Below are 15,449 nucleotides of genomic sequence, written 5' to 3' on the forward strand. Positions count from 1 at the left end.
AAGTAAATAAATAGAAGGAACTAAAGGTAACATTATGTTATTTCTGTCCTCACTTCCTCTCTAGGAGACACAGCAAACTTGTAGCCAGTTTATTATTTAGATCAAGTAGAGATCAGCTAATTAAAAAAAAAAAAAAAGATATTATAAGAACATCATAATTAAGGGGGGAAATTATTTGAAAGCCAGGAAATTCCTCGTTTAGTTTTCACAAAGTCCTGACCATTAGGGCTTTCTCATTAGGAGAGAAATCTCATTCTCACAGAGGCTGCACAGATTACAACCACCTAGGTGCAGAAGATGATGCAGGGAAAGAGTTCAAGCCTCGGTCAGATAAAAAGGGCATCCTGCAGGTGGAGAAGGGTCTACCCTCCCAGAGGAACTCTGCAAAGGGCTGGTGCAAAAGTCCCAGAGGCGACTCTCATGTCACATCTCTCATGAACCCTCATAAAATCCAACCCATGTCTGCTTTTAGTGCTTTAAAGCAAAGAAAGGCACCTCTTCACAAAATGTAAAGCGAGGACAAAAACCTCTTGTTCTTCACCCAAATTGCAGTCACTATTGCGGCCTGGCTTGGAGGGCAGCCAGAGTCCCTCCAGGCGTGCCAGCACCCAGCCATAGTGCTGCTCCGAGGAGATGGCTGCAGGGGACGTGTGACAACCCCTGCGGCCAGGGGGCAAGCACAGGGCCACGGCCACAGCCAAAGTCCGTCTCCTCCAGCCCCAGGCTCCTTCCTCGCCCCGCTTCCCACGGCGCTGCACAGTCGGCGATCGCGCCTGCAGCCTCCCTCGGCTGCCCATCTCTCTTTGAGCCCGTGAGTCACTTCCTCTGCTCAGATCCCACCTTTCAAAACTTCCTTTTTCCTCCTCGGGGGTATGTCTAGAAACCCTCTTCTGAAGGCGGGCATTCGGCTTGCTTTATCTGCGGGCCGAGGTGCGGCTGGGAAGCGGCACGTTCTGGTGCCTGGTGACACCCAGCCAAGAGCACGAGCCAGCTCGTCCCACTACGCCGTGCTTGCAGCTCTACCCCGGCCTCCACTTCCCCACACTGTCTGTGGCTATGGGGTGGTGATAGGGGCTTCTCGCCCCCTCCCCTGCCCACAGGTGTGGAGCGGGCAACGGGAAGATGAAAGGACGGAGAGGCCCATCTCACCCTACTGCTGCTCATCTGCCCTTTTTGCAATGCTCCCTGCCTCTCATGAGAGCAGGATTTCACCCTTTTGTGCCCCTCGAAACACCAGGAAAGATACAGGGGGAGGAGATGGGGTTGTGATGGGGGGGGAGGACCTGTCAAGGTCTGAGTGGTGGTGCAGGCACAACTTGTTCTCCGGGAGGTCTCTGTGTTTTATCAGCAAGATAATCACACCAGTTGAAGACTTATTCTGCAGGCACGGAGGCCAGATTTGCCTGTGCTCAGCAATTTAACTTGAAGCTATTAGTTAACTCTCCTATCTGACACTATATTTTAGAGATTAGGTTGTTGGATCAGCGTGCTTTGACATCTCTAGCCTTCAAGCTGCTTGGGAGGCTGTGCTTTCTGCTATCAGACCTCTGAGACCTTACGACCTAGCATTCTGCCTACCTGTAAGGCTGTTATCACTTCCTCACAGGGCAGCACTGTTAGATCAGGAAGCATAACGTTACGGGGGCCAAATTCTCAGCTGCTGCAAAACAGCGTCTGGAAAGTGTATAACCTATACAGATTGATGCTAGCCAAGAATTTAGCCTGTTGAAGTTATTACAAGAATGTGCTTATGGAAGAGATCGGTTGTTTGATTACTTTACAGCAGGGAGCTGTCATCTTTCACGTTAATTTTAGGCCACGCTAATTAAGCCATTGGGCAGACAAGTGCAGTATTTAAATTAAGCTTGTGAACCAATGTGGTGTTGAAAGGTACTGCTTCATTGGTATCTTCCATTCTCAAACATTATGGTATTTTTTTTATGGGCAAATATACCCACACAGGAGAAAGGGAACGTGGAGAGAATAAACCCCACGTGCAGGTTCCCACGTGTCACCATCCTGCGGCTACAGAACTGCATTCCTTTTGGTCAGTGGGTTGTGCTCCTTTCCAGCCTGACATCCCTTTGGATGCACTGACTGGTAGATACGCTGACATAAAAGTCCACTGACATCATCTTCGCTTTCAGTTACCCAAGAACACTGACAGAAAACCACTGGTTAAAGAACACCATCTCTATCTTCTCCAAAGCTAACAGGATGGAGGGAATGCAAAAAAGAACTAGTTTCACCCTGCGCTCCACAGCGTGCATGAGAAGTGGTCTGTGCCCCACGGTTTCTCCTTCTTAAAGCCCACTCAAACCGAAGAGGCACTTATGCAGTTCCAGTTTATTTTCCAACCATAAAAATACAGACAACAGCACTCAACTGTACAGCCCTGAGCAGTCACTGAGGGTATGTGCTCTTCCACCGCTGCTAAAGGGAACACCCTGGAAATCAGCCGTCTTCCCTGTTCTGAATTATCCCCAGAGGAAAAAGAGAGCAGCGGCCAAACTAGACAGAGAGGATGAATTAGTAACACAACATTCCCACCAAAGCCTTGTATGCCAAGCCATCTACGATCTGTGTTTTTTCCACAACACAGAGCCCTTCTACCCATGGACCACATTCCCCATGTAGGACGAGCTGGTCATTTTTTTTCCCATCTTATCCTCATAAGAATAAGAGAAAATCCCCCAAATTGCTGAATTTTGGGAGATTACCTGGCGGTAACAGCATGATCTCGCCTCGCTGAAAACTTTGCATGATACATTTGGGTCACTATATTAGTTTTTTTATAAAGCAGCAAATTAATCTGTCAGACAAAAACTGCATGACCTCTTCTAGGCAGGAATCAAAAAGTTGCAATCACCAATGCTTGCTATCCACTGACATTAGGTAGGTGACAGTAAATAGACACAGGAGCAAAATTTTCTGGGGGAAGAAGCTGCAGTTTTTCATAGAATAATTAATAAGCAACCATAAAGTAAATTAGGAACATAACCCCACCACTACCACTTTTAAAACATATTTATGTTCACAAGGTTTTTATACAAAAGACAAATACAAGCCACATCTTACCCCTAAATCTCAAGTAGCATTTATTTTTCAGAGGGATTATTTTCCAACAATGTGTCACTCTAGATTTCTTATCAAGAAGTAACAAAGAAAGGGATTTCTCATTTCAAATCAAGAGAGCAGCTTTGGTAATGCCTGTACTCATTCAGCTTTTCATTCCAAACATCATCCATCATGCTGTACGTCCCTCGCACTGGACTGCAGAAAACATACCACAAATTCTACTTCGAATAGCAATGCATCTTGAACAAAGCTGACTAAACTCAAAATTAAGTTTTCAACAACTGTGTTAAAAAGAAAATCAATGAAAGAAAAACAGCGAGCTCTACTGAACAAACATCCTGCAGTTAAAAAAAAATATGTTTTGATTGATGAAGGAAAAAGCCATGACATTTTAGGTGGCCTAAAAGAAATTTCAAGGATCTTATTAAAAAGAAAGCTGGCATTGTATTAAAACATAATTATGTCGAGGGATAACTAGAATATACTGGAAAAGCAAGACATAGACTGGCTTCACTCTTTTCTCAAAGCACTTGATTAAATCTCGCTTTCTTTATCTCATGTCCCCAAGTAGGGGTGTTTACCTTCAGAATCATCAACTTTCTGGGTTGTGAAGCAGCTCTAATCCACTTCCTTGATCCTCCTGCAATCAGTTAATGCCTTGCTAATCCTGTCCTGGCCATGCACAGCGTGGAAAACTAAGTGCGTTACATTATCGACAAAGAAAGTATTCGGGAGACTAGGTCTGAATCCAAGACACTTTTACCTTTGTAGGAAGGTCAAGACGAAACACTCAATAAGATTTACTGAGCTGCAATATCTCCAAAACCAGCAAGGTAAGCTCTAAGGAGCAGCAAAATCTTTCATCAGATCAACTGATATAGCTGGAAAAAGAAGGCAACCTTTCAGGCACAGAGACCCAGTGCAGCTAAGGGCAACATCCAAAGTTTAAATTAAAGTTCAATGCCCTGCAGTGGAAACAAGCCTTTTGGTGATGAAAATTTACATAGTTAACACTTTCTCTCTCTCTCTCTTTTTTTTTTTTTCTTTTTAATTCTCATAATGGAAAACATTTTCATGGTGTAATTAGAAGAAGTTCCCAGCTTTTATTTTAATGACGCTAAAATCCCAAATACTCCCATAGGATCTCATATGTTAGGACTATTAATACAAATGCATTTGCTAAAATTAGCCATAATTTTAGTATTGGAAACCTCAGTCCAGTTTCACAAATTCTCAGTCTAAACACGCTGATTCCAGAGAATGGACTGTTCTTTTCCAATAGCTTGATTTCTATTCTTACAAGCAAAATGCATTACATATTTTTGTGAAAAAGTGTAGGTCAGTGAAATTACTATGCAAAATGCAACTTCCTTTTGAGTGAACTTGCCAAGTGAGTGTCTTCAGTTACATATTTTGGATGCTACTCCTTACAAAGCAATACCACTTTGGTAAAAGGAAGCAAAAACTCTTCTTTCTTGCACACATGTAGGCTTGTTTATCTACTGCCAGCCAGTTACACAGGCAACAAGATGGCACAGGTGTCCCCCATGGGCAAATCCTTTTTACCTACACCATCCTTGTGGAGACAAAACTGCTCTGAGAATAAGGTTCCAAATTCCCAATTCTCCTGTGCATTGTCAGTGGGATTCTTGAATGGAAGTTCAAGAATTTGACAATACTCATTTCCAGTTGGCTACAGCTGTGCAAATTCACAGCCAGCTCATCTTCCATGTACAGTAGCTGTCATTAATATACTAGCTTCTATTTTATTTCCCTTTCAGATATAGGAATAGCAGAACAATGTAAAATCATGGAAATAAAACCTCCCAACAAACGAAAAGGCCATCATAAAGAAAACCAAAGAGTGTGCTGCATTTGTATTCTCTTGTCTACAGACAGCCTTGCCAGTACAAAGGAAACGAGGTGTACTCACGCTGAAAAGAAACAGGCCCCTTCTCCATGGTTGGGGCCCCTCTGCCGTGGAGGCAGCTGGTAGTCATGGCTTGGGCTCTGAAGGAAAACCACTGGGATCTTCTTGCTTTTCCTCCCTTCTGGGCAAGCGCAGCTTCCTCCTCTCTGGGTGGTCTTTCCAGTGATGGAGGTCTTGTCCTTCTGCTCCTGGTGTGACCCAGGAGTGAACTGAGCTCATTAAATGTGCTTACCTTTCCTTTGAAAAAAGAAAAAGGGTGGTAATTGGAAGATTCAGTTTATGATTTTACATTTCTATTAAAATTAAAAAGATGGTGTACTTTCCGCTTTCTGGAGAAATCAATAGTATTTCACCCATGTGATGCATCTCTCTTCAGAGACCAGAGCAATTGTCAGATCAAGCATTTCAGGATGAGTCGTTTCCAGAAGAGAGGAGTTAGACACACTCTTGATCGTGTGCTTCTGTTTATTCTGTGTAAGGGATCTAGGACACCTGTGTTAGTTTTAAAGCTACTACATGTACAGCACTTGACTGCTATATTTTGGCAAGTCCCAGCTGTTATTTCACATGTGTGAACTAAGAAAATACCCAAGGTAAACACAGATTTTGAAGAAGTACCAAAAACATTTACAATAAAGTGCAAGTATGGCCCAGTATGTTAACCTGCTAATATATACAGTGTGCTGGCCACTTTCTATTTTCTTTTAGAGAGGCAAAGGAAAAGAGACGTAACAAAGCCTGGTTTAAACATCACAACTGGTTACCAGTCATTTCTCCTAAAGCACCAGTAAGAAAATCACTCATCTAATATTTTTCTTTACTTACAGTTTTTACCAGCCAAGCTTACCCAAATGTGGGCAATGCAGCACAGAAACATTTTTTTTCCTATTCATTTTGTGCATCTGACAGCATTTAATCTAAAATCAGTTTAAATCCAGATTACTTACATGTGTGCAAATGCTCACACTCCCCCTCTATACACACAGTGTTAAAAGGACATTACTGATGATCATTTATTTTTCTCTGCTCTCGCTGCATTTTATAATATCCCTTCTCTCCTGAAATGCTGCCAGACAAGATTGTCTTTAATACACTTCAGTGGTGTCAAAAGAACCTCAGGAAATGAGGACTGAGGTGAACCTAAGGTCCACTCTATGCCACCAGCGCTCTGATTATACTGCTTTGTACAGGAGGTAAAGATCTGCGCTCCTGATGTCCTGCCTTCAGAAACCAATATTCAGTTCACTTTCCATCTGCTCTAATTAAAGCCAATTACTTTGACCTGCTTGGTTTCTCCTCCGTAAGTTATATTCTATTATTACCTTCTCTTGCCCACAATCAGGTTTGAGTTATGCCTCAGATACTCTTAGATTTCACTAGAAATGAGTTTTGTTGGAAAAACAGGGTTTCTTTATCTCCGTGATTTCCTGTATATAGGTCATCATTTCAAGTACGATCACCAGCTCTGTAAATACTACCCTTAGGTGTAAGCTTTCCAGCTGCTGCCTGACACATCCCGGTATAACCACCCAGTCTGTGAGCCATCGCTTTTTTGGGGCAAAGAAATAAAGAAATGAGAATTCAAATTCAAGGGGTCAAATAAGTTATTTCCAGGCAGCAACCTGAGCAGAGAATAATGTTTCCTGAGACTGATTCCATCATAGCGGAGCCTAGCAGATATGAAAAGCTTTAGGAGAAAAGGGTCACTTCTTGGTTAGTAACATGAACAACATTTTGTAATGGCATGGCACTGTGGGACTAAGGTCAACCCAGGCTGTGTAGGAAAGTTTCACAATGCTTTAATTCTCACTTGCCAGTTCAGCCCTGATGTAAGCGAGCCCTGTTCTGCTGGAGCTATACAATGGGTGAATTAGCTTGCTGTGTAAGAACCACATGCCATTTTGTAATTAACTAATTTCTCACTCAGAAGTTTTCAGTACTTAAAGACGAATATCGTATTTGTCCCACGTATGACATTGAAATGTTCAGTCAAAGTATCATGTCCCTCTAATTACAGGCGCTTCAGACTCAATGTTTTGCTTACATCAGTCACTGATCATTCACTACTCCCATTCATCATAATCCTGGATTGCTGTAGTTCACTCAGCAGTGATTCTAGTTGGCTTTCATCATTCACATGGAAAACATATACCAACAATTAAATCTCTCAGCAGAAGGAATCAACCTCATTTGAAGGTTTATAAAAGCACTGAGAGAAAAAAGCATGTATATATTTATGCGATCAATAGGATTGAATAAGCATTTAAATCTCTGATAACAGTACAGCCCTTCTTGTCAATAGCAAAATGTTAATTTGATGAATTCAGCTATTTTATCTTTCTGACACCAGACAGTGCAATGCATTTTAGAGTAACAGGTCTAGAGATTCTTGAGATCTTCATGGATAACTAGGAAAGAAGATGGGGGGAAGAAGAGATGAGGAAAAGACAAACAGTTGTCTAAAGAAGTTCATATAAAGTCACCAATACAGGGCAATCTAGAAAACATTTGTATACTATAATGATATAACCATGAGATAGTTACATATCATCTTTAGAAACAGCAAAGTACATCCCATTACTTTAAGACAGTGAGAGTGGTTGCCCAAGGCAGAGAACATTTTGCTTTTCATTTCTTACCCTCACAGAGTTTATGCATACTGAACTCAGCTGTCTGTCCAGCTCCACCAGCTCTGATGACTTGTTTGAAGTCCTGTCTGAAATCTGTGTGAGGGCAGGGAAAGAAGCAAGCTCTTCTGTCTTCTTACTGCATACGGTAAACAAAGGACTGCCATCCTATATGGGAGCCAGAAGATATCGCAATATCATGTGAAAGGCACTTCTACATCTTTCCATATGTTTTAGCCAAAATAGCTTTTCAAGACTAGAGGATAAGCAGTGAGCGTAATGGTTTGAGGGTCGATGGCTCTAGCAAAGAAATATTTACATCATGTTGATACTGTCTTTATTTGGTCTTTTCTAGCTGCCATTATGATGATTTATAAGTCCTTCAAAATCCTGAAAGAAAGAAATGAGCCTTAACATTAGCTTTCTAAAGATACCCTTATGTTTTTATAGAGAAAGAGCATAACTGGCGGATAGCTGTCTACGCATAGAGAATGTTAGCTCTGAAAAATTGCAAACGGTGCTCATTTTGTGTATACAACTTGTAGTAAAAGGAATAAGAGAAAAGAAGACATGAGAAACTGCAGAAGCTGTGATAGCTGCAAGACTTGAAAAACATTCCGTAATGGGGATCACGCATGATAAAATAGTGAAATGGGATTTGATGAAGCTGGTGCCCAGGCCACGGTCCCATAGGCTGCTGAAGAAAAACAATTCTGCATTATGTAGAGTGTCCATAACCTGAAATTTTTTGTAACTCACCAATATTTCAAAAAGACACTATGGTATAGGAAGAGCATACTTAGAATCACTGAATAATTTAGTTGGGAAGAGGTCTTTGAAGGCAGGACTAATATTAGGTCAGACCTGATGCTCATGCTTGGAGTTCGTAAACCAAGAAATACAGAATTTTTAAGATTCAACCCTTTGGTCAACCATCAGTGCTTTGGCTACAGCATAAACATCAGCCTAACCCAGAGACATCCCATTTATTCTGTAGGCTTGGTTTAGACCCGTGTACCCAAACTAGAGACTGTTTCAGAGATCAGTTTCAGTGCCTTCAGAACATCTGTCTTTCTGCTCTCATGGAAACCTGTTCTGAGACAAGGCATCCTTAACCTCCACCAACTTCCTATTACTTCCATCACTGACCAGAAGCACTGAACTGTTTTGGGCTTCCTGACAAATGCTATGGTGTTTGAGAGAGCAACCACTATTATATTACATATATACTATAATATATATACTATATATAATATATACATAATATATATATTATGTATATAATATATTATATATATATTATATTATATTATATTATATTATATTATATTATATTATATTATATTATATTATATTATATTATATTATTAACCACTTCATGTGTGGATCTTTAACAGGACATTCTCACAGAACTAGCTCTGGTAGCAGGAAGAGTTGTTTCCATCCACATCTCCCAATGTCACGTCTGGTGCATATTCATTATGTATACTTCATTTCAGTCCAGATGAAAATTTGTCTCTGCCACAGAACCTACAAAACAACCGAAAATGAGTAAACAGCTTGGTCCTCTCCGGACATCCAGTGGTCTTTCTGTTGACTTCAAGAATTGTTTATCATTTGCTCCTCCTAACACTGCAACGTTAATGCAGTTAATACTATTCCTAATACTATCAATATTTGCTTCATGCATGCCTTGGTCCTCCAAGCTCACAGACATAATGGTTGAGTGTACTAAGGAGGGGAATTGACTTTAATTCTTCACTTTGCATGACGTGACAAGAAAGATTCATCCAAGAACAAGCAGGTACCAAGAGAAAGCAGTTCTGGAGCTACAAAGCCTTATAAGGACCCTTTCAAGGAGTCAGACCCCTACAGAACTATCAGTGCTGTGACAGATTAGTACTACGAGTTAGGAAAAGAAATTGACTGCATCATCTTAAAAGAAACAATCTATCTTTATTGCCTTTTAAACCAATTAGGGATCAGACCACCAGCATTTCTACCTTCTGTTTTTGCTCATGGTACTCATGGATTATAAAAAATGTTGACATTTCACTTCAACTTTATAAGGAAATTATGCCTGTCTTCTAATGGATGTGTTATTTTTTAAATGCATTACATTTTATAAGTAGCGTTGCTGTAGTTATGATGGTCTAAGGATATAACCAAGGCCATATTTGCAGACAAAGACAATGTCTTTCATTAGACTAGCTGAAATGGTTGAAGAAATTGACAAGATTTAGAGCACACAAACTCTCTTTGGGTATAGAGAATAAACTATCCTTAATTGCGTCATGTTAAACTGTGGAAAATGCTGAACTACATGTCAAGGTTACAATTACTGACCCTCTAGAACAGGCCTGCTGGTAGAGGGAGGTGCAAAACCTGCCCATCATCTGCACTGCACAAGAGGAGTCCCTACTTATGATTCCTGATTCTGAAGAAATTTGGGGATTGCTATCCCCAGAGACCAAAGAGGACAGGATTTTTTTTTTTTCCTCTTTTCTGAGTGCCATGGACAAAAGTATTTTTGATAGGATTTTCACTCCTCGTAGAAGGTTAGGCAGCAGACATCTTGTTGGTCAATACACAGTTGCATGGCATCTAATTCATCTGTTGGCAAACAGGGTCTTCTCACTGCAGCCTCACTACTTACTTCTTTGACTGGCAGGTAGTCACGTTTAAGTCAAGGGGACTGAGCTCCCAGTAAAGTTTAAGATGGATTTAAGTCTCTGAAGAATGGAGACCCAAAAGAACAAAACCACTGTCTTTAGAAAGCCTGCAGATGGCATTGCTCAAGCAAGCATATTTCTTCATGAAAAGAAAAATATATCTGACTAAGAAATATCCAAGCAAAAAAAGCTCCTAACAGCTGCTGCCTTCTACTTTTCAGCATATTTTACCTTAGATTCAGCTGCACTCAAGAACTTTATATAAAACAAAGCTTTGGGTCCTGAAGCCTAACTGTGTATCCTTGCTCTGTAAAAGCAAGTAAATAAATAAACACTAACAAAATCTCAGAATTTATATGAGGGGCTGAGATAAGAATTTAGATGAAATTCAACAAATGCTATTAAGGTACCATCTTTGAAGAATAAATGTCCACAGTTTTGAGGCTATTCTGCTTTCATTCTAATGCAATTATGGAACCCAGTGTTAGAGTTGTGTTCACGAGTATTTGACTATAAATTCTTGTGCACTAATCTGGCCAGGCAACAGAAACAGTGCTCTCAGCTGGCCAAATACAATGAATGAAATAGAATATAAAATTCTGTGCATTTGAAATCAATGCTGAAATGTAATTTTTTGTAAAACATTCCAACCTTCAACAGCCTGGAAATATGTGGACAAAAAGGAATTAAAGCTATAAATATTCTTTTTATTTATTTATTATTATTAATTTTTTGTCATGGATTAATACAGCACTGATACACTGGAATGCCTAACTTAAAAAGGGACGGCATTTTACAGATGCTGACAATACTGATTATGTTAAAACAGCCTTTTTTTTAAAAAAAAAAAACAACTATTAATCTCGTATTAGACTGGCAACATGCACAGGATATTAGAGAAACCAGAAGCAGCGTGGGAGATGAGAACAGACACACACTTCTGATTCTGGGGTCCATTCTACAAGTAGTGAACATTCACACAAATATGACAATATATGCTTGCACGTAGATAGTACAACAAATGAGAAAGACTGAATGACCCTTTGAAAAGGGTAGGACATTTCTCAAATTTGTTTCGTATATGGAAAAATGTCTTAATTCTCCTCTGATTCCTTGGATAGATGCTCAGCAAAGATTCAGCTGATTAAAAAGTTCTTGAGAACTTTTTACACACATCATATCCACAAAGAAATGGACATCTACATTTGCTCCACAGTGGTGAAGAGGACTCAGAAACAAAAACTAACAAATTTCCTTAAGGATTAAGCTTAGGTCTCTAAGTTTTGTGGATTTGGTTTTGTTTTGTTCGATTGTTCAAAAAATCTTTAGGTAGATAATATTAGCAAGATTTTTTTTTCAGTTTATCCTATAGCATGCATGTATGTGTGAATACCGGCATATGTGAATATGAATGTAAATTTACTCTACAATTTATATGAAGAAACAGGGTTTCTGCCTTGATAAGTTCTCTAAAGTGGAGGCCTATGGTCTTGTATGAAACCATAAAACCCTGAAAGAGGAAGTGGAACAACACTGTATGATTGAGACAAGGTTTGGTCCTTTTTGACTTCTGCCTTTTCTATGGCCTATTTTACCTTGGTTTAGTTATCACAGAATGGTCGAGGTTGGAAGGAACCTCCAGAGATCATCTAGTCCAACTCCTCTGCTCAAGCAGAGTCACTTAGAGCATGCTACACAGGATCACATCCAGGCGGGTTTTGAATATCTCCAAAGAAGATGACTCCACAAGCTAATGTTAGCTTTAATGGAGGTACTATTATGCAACTGTATATAAATCACTAGGGGATAAACTGAGATTCTTCAGCATCCTGAACATAAGGACCAGATTTAATATCCACCTACCCACATGCTTGAAATTGATGTTCTACATTGCCTGCAATGAAATTGTTGGTTTCTCTCTTTGAGTTGCAAAACACAATTGCAGTGAAAATACAAAGCTAGGTTGATGCTCTGTGGGAAAATGGGACTCTGAAAACACATACCTTTTGCAAACTAGGAGATTCCACTGATCTATAAAAGACCTGTAGCATTTGTACAAATTTGTCTTACCGTCAGCTGTTTGTGTGTACGTGGACAAGATACCTTGATAGAGACCATTTACTGAGTGCAGGCGTATCTTTATGAAGTGGTCATTCTATGATCTGCTAGATTTCATAGTCACTGACAGGTTAATGCTGCTGCTGGTCAGCAAAGGGCTTACGATGATCTCTCCTAATTTCTACTTTCCCAACAGCTTCTAAAGTGTGGAGTAGTCACAGGACTGAAGGGAGAAGGGTAAGCACATAACCAGTGAGACAAGGGATGTGGGACGTATATGCAGTCCCATGATAAATGTGTGCGCATTCATGCTATATCATGTGAGGTTGAGAGGGAATGGTGCCAGGCCCTCAAGTCATTCTGCAATACAACAGGCAGATTGCTCTAATAGAAAAAATGTAAACCACGATAAATGAGAGCAGATTTTAGTTATGATAGTCCATGTAGCCTTCAATGCATGAATTAATTCTTTGATGAAAGTCTGAGCTATTTTTATTGTTGATGGATACATTTCTGTTCATCCAATAGTTTTATAAAAATTTACAATATAAAATTAAAAAAAAGGATAGCTTAGCTAGTTTGTCTTTATTCTCCAATTCAGTTTCTTTTAAATGAAACATTTCAAGAGGTCAAAATACCGTGTTCTGATTAAAAAACACTGAAATGTTCAGTTCCAGCTGGGAAAAAAAAAAAAAGGCTCAAGTCTGAGATATTTAAAATATCCGAGATTTTAAATATCTGAGTTTTATTCAATTTGTTCATTCTTTAAAGAGACACAAAACAAAAGCAACCTCAATATCCTAACTCAGAAAATCTACAAAAGAAAAGGATATGATCATCTTTTAGTGAGTTAATAAATTGTCAACAAAATCATGTGTTTTCTATGTACGTAGGTCTTTCTTGTGATAGTTCCAGTTTTGCAGTGTAGGGCCACCTGGAATAACAATGGAACCACTACACAATCAAGCCACAATTATGTTGTGCATATATGGCCAGGACTGGGTCCTATCTACACACACACAAAAAAACTTTTGAAGATGTTTTCAACCTTTATGAATAGCATCAGTCACAATGCAAAAGCTTGAGTTCTATCTCAAGTCCGTTTGGTGCAAACCTACTGTAATTGACTGGTACTCTTGATTAAATCTGCATGACGGGGAAACCCTGTAAAAAAGTCTGTCTGTAGAAATCCAGCTAAATGGTAGAATTTTATATGTATTCCTTACTCTAGCCTCCAGTAGAAATCACATTCTTTGAGTTATGGATAGTTCCCAAAGTTGAAGAGAGCCAGATTTCTGTCTTCCATTACCCAATGGGAAATGGGAAAACACAAATGTATACTAAGTGGTGCAGTTAGCCAACATCACATCTGACCCCTTTACAGTAATTCAAAAGAAAGATTGAGGGGAGGGAATTGATACAGAAAACACTACGATACAAAGCATTCTGCGAATGTTTTACAAGAGCATCACCCGCTGAATGAGGAAAAGATAATTGACAGATAGCTGGCAGCAATGTTAAGTGTAACTATTTAAATACCTATAACCTTCACAAAGATTCCCAACTCACCCACTTTTTTTTTTTTTCTCCTTACACTCCTTATAGTGGCAATGCCACCTTTTTACATATAAAAATAACATACAAAATGTTCGTTTCAAGCCTTCCAAAGTCTTTTTCTCCTACTTTTTAATATGATTAATAACTCTAACAGGTATTCTCCAAGCCAAACAGCTGGGTTATTGCTGGAGAAACAGCTGTTTCATTGCTAAATATATCCTTACTTCACCAGCCATCAGCTTGCTGAAACTTTGCTGGTTACTTGCCTTTAAACATTTGCTGATAGTGAGAAAGCCCTCATACTTAATCACAGCAAGTGCTACGAAAGCCGGAGCTACTTTGAAAAAATAATACACAGAAGAACATTGGCAGAAGGCTTTTTGATTTGAGGGTGGGGAGATTTTTTATTTTTATATTTTTTTTTGTTTCAGTGCCACACATTAGGTTGCAACCAGATGTGCACATTATAGATCCTGCCTGGATTAAAAAAAAAAAAAAGAAAAAAACAAAACAAAAAACCCTTTTTATTCAAAAATGTCAATATCGTTTAACAGCAAATGTAATATAATTACAGTATTCCATAAACATTTAACAAGACACAGACATTTTCTGCAGGAAAATATTACCAGAGTGAGCCTTTTAGCAGTTTAGCAGTTAAATTAGTAATTTCTTTTATAACATCTGGTGAGCAGTCTCTAATTTCTAAAGTTTTGGAACAAAAAGACATCGGGCAGATTTTGAGTTATGAATAATTTGCCAGTTGTTTACCTTTATGCCAATCTAATTCTCCCCTGCATAGATGCAATCGAATATGTTACAAATGTGTTTTCCATAAAAATCCCTAAAATGCAGGAGGGGGAAGGTAGAGAATGAATTCAAGCAACTCTTGCCATTCACAGGCACTGCCATGTTTGTCACCATCCTCCCAAGGCTCTTGACACCTGATGGAAGCCCAGGGACCTGCTCTGAACTCCTGAAGTTCAAGAGTGCCTCCGTGCAGTGACTCAGGCCAAAGCAGTTGACCTTAGCAGGAATTTTTCCATAAACTCTGTGGATTTAGGATCAAGTCCAACAAGAAGCTCTTATGGCAAGAGGAATCTCTCTGGAAGCAGCAGAACAGTGAGGGACCATCCGGGTGGAGGAGTACAGTCCCAGCCACCTGCTGACGTGCCTCAGGGCACCCTGGGGACATGGCCTTTGGGGAGGAGGAGGCTCCTTCCTCAAGCTGCATCACTGAGAGGATGCCAGAACACTAACCCTGTTCCTGTTCTGAGAGCTTTCTCTGCATAGGGTTCCTCCCTAACATACCAACACTTCTCGCTCCGTGTTTTTCCAAACTTGGCTGAAGATCTCAGATCTGTTTGTAGCTACCACTTCCTCTTCAAAGATCAAGCACTGCTCTCCACTGCAGACAGGGCTGCAACAGTTATAGTGACAGCCTTCATGACAGAAGGGGTATCAGTCCACCATATCTGCTCCTATCTCCTACAAAGTTAGATCAGTCCTTTTCGCGACTGGAATTAGTAC

General features: G+C 39.9%; 1 protein-coding gene across 1 annotated transcript in view; it reads right to left on the reverse strand.

The window, feature by feature from the left end:
• Positions 1-7,785, reverse strand: part of EXOC2 (exocyst complex component 2) — a 154,088-nt gene extending 146,303 nt beyond the window's left edge. The window contains exons 1-2 of the mRNA XM_072034988.1: positions 7,648-7,785; positions 5,012-5,245 (exon numbers count right to left, since the gene is read on the reverse strand). The gene's annotated coding sequence lies outside the window, so the exon portion shown is untranslated. The remainder of the gene's footprint in view (positions 1-5,011; positions 5,246-7,647) is intronic.
• Positions 7,786-15,449: the final 7,664 nt, after the last annotated feature.

Source organism: Anas platyrhynchos, chromosome 2, assembly GCF_047663525.1.
Source record: "Anas platyrhynchos isolate ZD024472 breed Pekin duck chromosome 2, IASCAAS_PekinDuck_T2T, whole genome shotgun sequence".
NCBI classification, from domain to species: Eukaryota; Metazoa; Chordata; class Aves; order Anseriformes; family Anatidae; genus Anas; species Anas platyrhynchos.